Below are 6,017 nucleotides of genomic sequence, written 5' to 3'. Positions count from 1 at the left end.
CACAGGGTAAAGAATAAAACAGAGAGCCAAAATAAAGGCATGTGCTGAGACTTCCACAGGCCTGTGCTAAACCAATGCTGTTAAGTCTCCTTTGAACTCATGCTCAGACAAGTCAAAGGGAAAATGCATCCAATGGTCACATATGAATGCTTGGGGCATTTTTCAAGTGTTTTTCCTCCTTGGTAGCTATTATTCTATATGGATATGTATGTATTAAGCTTTTTGAGACCACAGAAAGCCCCTTTATTTTTCTGTGTAGCTAATAAGTAAAACATTATAGGAAATCTGTGTGAAGAATAAGTGACATTTATGAATACTTCCTTCTACCAAGTATTTAGCATGCCATGTTTTAACTTCCCTGGCTTTGTCTCCTTGACCTAATCACATTGCTTGAAGTATAATTAGATTTAGTGATCTCAGATGTCATCCGCAAAATAATTTGATTGGATATTCAAAATGTTTCTGATGCCAAAGACTAGCAAAAAAGAGTTGAGGGTTAGAGTGGCATTGATAAGAATGACTTCATATTAGCATCTTGTTTCTCTGTATATGTACAGAAGTCTTAAATAGTAGATGTCCATTGGCTTTACTGTTGGTTTTCTTTGTTTTGTTTGGTTGGCCTGTGTTTATTATGTTTTTTAATAATATTTTATGAGTTTTAGTTGTTGCTGTTGCTGCTATTGTGAAATCAGTGTTCAGGGCTTACTCCTGGCTCTGAACTCAGGGATTAAACATGGGTCAGCCACATGCAAGGTTTCCCACTGTACTATCAGCTGAATTTTTATCTGTTTTTATAGTTGTTTTAGTCAGCCTTCTAAAAGATATTCCAGCATAAACACAAAGCAAAGTCATGGGATCATTTTTATGTCCATATGGAAAGGAACAAAGAGTGAACCAAGGGAGGAAGGAGACTGATAACATAGGAGGGTTAAATAATAAAAATATTGGTAGTATATTATATATGTTGAAGTATTAAAGTTCTTAAATTAGAAATAACATGTGGATATGGCCTTGAAATCAATGTGGGAAGGAAATATGAATGGACAAGTTTGACAGAATCTCCAACTTTGACAGAATAGTGTCTAACAGAATCAGGAGGTTAGACACAGTGATCCAAAGCACAAAATTGCAAACCAGATCCATGGAAAATTTCACTAATGTAAATATGATTAAGAACAGAGGTCTTGGGGCCAGAGAGATAGCATGGAGGTAGGTCATTTACCTTGGATGCAGAAGGATGGTGGTTCGAATCCCGGCATCCCATATGGCAGGGGTCTCAAACTCACGGCCCGCGGGCCGTTTGCGGCCCTCCGTACATTTTTGTGGCCCGTGGCCGGCCTTCAAATTCGCTTACCGAATAATTGCAATAAAAATAGCATTAGTAAGAAAAAAATCGCATTAAACATTTGCATACCCCGAGCAGTTCCGTTCAGGATATGCAAATGTTTAATGCGATTTTTGTGATTTTTTTCTTACTAATGTGATTTTTTATTGCGAATATTCAGTAAGCGAAATCCCTACGCGGCCCTGCCTCACCCCGACTTTGCCTCCTGCTGCCCCCAGGTAGAGTATGAGACCCCTGCCACATGGTCTCTCTGAGCCTGTTAGAAGTGATTTCTGAGTGTAGAGCCAGGAGTAACCCCTGAGCACTGAGGGGTATGATGACTCCCCCCCCCCCCAAAAAAAAAGAACAAAGCTTTCCATCTTGGTCAAGTCGTAATCCTGTCAGATGCATCCCATGGATACCCAGTTTATTCTGCGACAAATTCTGTTTAGTGTTATGAGCACCATCCATATATGTGAAAGGAGCTGACATCAAATTGTCATTTAGTTGGGGGGTGGGAGTGGCCACTTATATTTATAAGTCCTATAGTCAGAAATCTATGTGAGCCACAATTGTTTTTTATCAATAGCTGTACCTGACAAAACTCAACACTTCAGGTTTAACTCTAAATCAATGTTCTAGTACAATGGTCCGCAACCTGCGGCTCTCGAGCCAAATGTGGCTCTTCACACTTTTAATTTGACTCTTCTGTGTGCCAGGCGGCAGCTCCAGGAGTCAGGACTCTGTTCCTAGCTTCTGTCAGTGCGCATCCTGTGTGCAGCCCCAGCGGCCAGCTCCAAGAGTGTAAGATGAAACCCAGTATCAACCTTAAGCAAAGGTGTTCCCCCAACGTCATCTCTTGACCTGAAGCCTCCTGGTATTGGAAATTGTTTTTTTGTTTTGTTATGTTTTGGTTTGCTTTGCTTTGCTTTGCTTTGGTTTTTTGGGCCACACCCGGCAGTGCTCAGGGGTCACTCCTGGCTGTCTGCTCAGAAATAGCTCTTGGCAGGCACGGGGAACCATATGGGACACCGGGATTCGAACCAACTACCTTTGGTCCTGGATCGGCTGCTTGCAAGATAAACGCCACTGTGCTATCTCTCCGGGCCGGGAATTGGTTTTAATAAATAAAGAGGTGTTCTAGCTTTTTTGGGCTCGAGGCAGAGAGTACAAGGTAAAAGGCCATGGACTCCATGATCATCCTTTCCTGGCTAGCTTATTATTTCTTTCCTGCTAGCCTGCTTCTTCAGACCAGGTTGAGTGGGGTTTAGAAATACAGTGCCTGGAGTGATCTTAAAACACATATTTAATTTGCACAGGAGTGGGCATCTCCATGAAGCGATTCTCAACCCAGAGTTTTCTTTTCCGTGGATTCTCATGTTAGAGTACTCATGATTAAAGTTGTGAGCTAATGCCCTTAAATACTGTTTTTCATATGGATTATGACTTTCTGCATAATATAAGTGCCAATCAGAACTTTTTTGCACGACTGGAAACATTTCAATATCTCCTCAGACACAGCTATCCCAGAATCAAATTCTTTTTTGAACACATCCATCTTATGTCTCACTGTAAAAACTGCTTGTGAAACTCCCCTGCAGAGAAATATTAAATTCATAGAGAAAATGAATAATGTCTGCCAAATACACAAGCTTAGCTACCCATTCCTTCTCCAACTGGGACTGTACAAAGTCAGAGTTCTGCTCTCACAGGAACTGCACTACTTCTTCCCTCTTGCCAACAAGGTGAGAGAGCGCCCTTCCCCTGAACAGCCACTTCACTTCTTCATGGAGAAGATGCTAGTAGTGGGCATCCACACTCTCACCCAGGGTGGTGAATAGCCTGGATTTGATCACAATTATGAATTTCACAAATTATCTTTACTGTGTCATCTATCAGAGTTTAGTTCAGCAGGGAGTTTTTTTGAATCCAGTCTATCATACAAAGAGTGGATACAATGTGTGGATGTGCAACTTCTGTTTCTTGTGACTACACAAAAACACTGAGCCATGCACAGTGCATCATCTGTACATACATAAACACATCAGATTATTATTCTGAGTGAAATGAGTCAAAAGGAGAGGTGTAGACAAGAATAATCATTTGTGGCACATAAGAATAATAAATGGCAATATGGTAATAATATCTAGAGAAAATAGGGTGAGGGACAGGAGGACTAGTCCATGATCGGAAGCTTGCCATAAAAAGTGGTGAGTTCAGCCGGCCCGGACGGGCAGCTGGCAGGCCCCCCCATGGGCCAGCGGCCTTTTTGTCCGGCCTAGGGTCAGGGGGGCCCGGACTTGGGTCACCCGACCCCCCTTTCCCCCATTCCTCCGGATCTCCAGGTGGGTTTCTGGGAGGAGCTGACGGGGCACCCTGGGTTTTCCCCACTCCCAGGCCGGGCCGGGACACTGGCCTAAGGTGGGGCTTAGGGGGTAGAGTTCGATCTGGTGGGTGGCAGATAGCTGCTCAGCTATACTCAGTCTGTCACTGGTAATTTCATACCAGTCTACATTTTGCAAACCGCGCGGGGGCGCTCCTTCCAACCATCACTACCCCAGATTTACCCTTCTTAACTTCAGTAACACATAGTTCTAATCTCTGACCTAAGACATACAGTATATCTAACAAATCACAGAACTATTTAGAAGGACACATATTGAACACATATATCTTTTGAATTTTTTATGGGTATTTTCTTTAACTGATGTAACTCTATATATATTCTTCTACCATGATGTTTCTATTCACTTTTCATCTTGTCTATTCTTTGTAAGCTGTTCAGTAAGGATTGTTGGTGGAACTGTCCCTCAGTTTGATGCCTATGATTGAACTATGTCATGGAAATTGCTGGTCTTGTTCCTATTGCCTCCAGATGCACCAATAACGCCCCATGGCATTGATCCTTGTTTGCATAGACACATTAAAATGGGAAAACACCATACATACAGATAAGTTCTTATCTAATAAATCTCAGTACAATGTACCTTACACCCTGAACATTGATATAATGACCTGGCACAGGCATCAGAAGAATGGGCATCCTCCATTCATGCCAGAACCAGGCAAGCTATCTACAAAACATCCAAGGTCTTTTACAGCAACAGCTGGAAGCAGTCTTCTACCAGGAAAGACACTATCAAGGGTCTGACATCGACCCCCTAAAAAGAGACTTCCGTTTACACTGAGAAGACTTGACAACATCAATGACCTGCTCTATAGGACATGGTTCTCTCTAGTGCCCCTTAAGTGTGAGGTGAAACGAGAGGAAGCTATGCACCATCCTGACTGCAATATGGGATATGCAGACTCCAGGATCTTTAATACAGAAGCATGATACCAACAAACGAGACTATGTGAGGAATGGAGGTGTATTGCCACTACAGACGATGACTCGAATTGGACAAATTAATTCGCCTGGAGCCTAGAGTCAGTCCTGTGCCAGGAAACTTCAGGGTTAGGGTCTCCTTGTATTTAGACCATAATTTGTCTTTCCATGTCCCTTATGTTTTGATGGGCCTATGCAAACAAATGCCACTTTAATACCATTTTTTACTATGTTCCCTTGACTCTAATTCTTAAGAAAAACAAGCCACTAAAACTTTCGAGGTTAACTTAAACTAGTTTGTATGTACATGGAACTAGAGAAATGTACTTTGCCCTCAATGTGTAAGGAGCTACATAAGTATAATGTCTTTAGATTATATTGTGTGCTGCTAAGAAATAGTATGTACTACAACTGGGGATTTGAGGGACAAGAAATTGTATTGTACATGGGTTCAGTTTTGTTTTTATTAATGTTCTTTGGCTGAAAGTTCAAGGCTGGGATATCATCGATGGGACTACCGAGAATTCTGTTTATGGGTGATTGGGCTTCCACTGTAACTTTACCCTGTCCTCTTCTTTACATCTTTGTTGTCATAATTAAAATAAAAAAAAAAGTGGTGAGTTCAGTTAGAATATGAAATGTACATTATAACATTGATAGTTGGAACATATCACTCTGGACAAGAACTGGATGCTGAAAATGGATAAGTGACATGCATGGTACCCTTTAATTAACAATATTGCAAACCAGTGTTACAGCTCTTTTAAAATTTGTCCAGCAGGTCTCCTGGTCGCCACCGGAAGGCACCCTTAAAAAAATAAAACAATATTGCAAACCACGGTGTCATAAAGGAAATTTTGCAAACCTCAGTGTCATAAAGGAAAAGAGAGACAGAAAGAAAAAAGCAAAATGCCTGCCCCTGACATAGGCAGAGGAGGGTGAAGGGGAAGGAAACAAGGGACATTGGTGGTGGGGAAAGTGCACTGGTGAAAGGTAGTGTACATTCTATGATTGAAACTCAAGTATGAATAATTTTGTAACAAATATGCTTAAATAAAAATATTTTTAAAATGTTTCAGGCACTCTATCATAATTCCTTTATGATATATCATATGTCTTTAACAAAGTACCATTTTTGTTTTTGTGTGTATTTTAGTTTGCTTTCTTGCAGCACACACTAAAGTGTCAATAGGTTTTTTTTCCTTTAAGTGAAATCACAATTTTTCTCTGGAACACTGTCCTTGCTTTTAAAGATTGTTAAAAAGCTTTTTCTCTTTTACCTGTTTCATCTCCATATTGTAGGTTTTCAAATTTTCAGCACATTTTGGTTATCAAGAGGAAACGTTTTGAAACGTTTTGCTTCCC

The 6,017-nt window shown here is 41.0% G+C and overlaps 1 non-coding gene across 1 annotated transcript; it reads left to right on the top strand.

Moving 5' to 3' along the window:
- The first annotated feature begins 5,399 nt into the window (after positions 1 to 5,399).
- Positions 5,400 to 5,463, top strand: LOC126025355 (U7 small nuclear RNA). Its single transcript, XR_007501365.1, has one exon. It is a non-coding gene; the product is annotated as a U7 small nuclear RNA (small nuclear RNA).
- The last annotated feature ends 554 nt before the right edge of the window (positions 5,464 to 6,017 follow it).

The sequence above is a fragment of the Suncus etruscus genome, chromosome 12 (assembly GCF_024139225.1).
Source record: "Suncus etruscus isolate mSunEtr1 chromosome 12, mSunEtr1.pri.cur, whole genome shotgun sequence".
NCBI lineage: Eukaryota > Metazoa > Chordata > Mammalia > Eulipotyphla > Soricidae > Suncus > Suncus etruscus.
The sequence above is the reverse complement of the archived record's forward strand: the minus strand, read 5'-3'. Positions and strand labels throughout refer to the sequence as shown.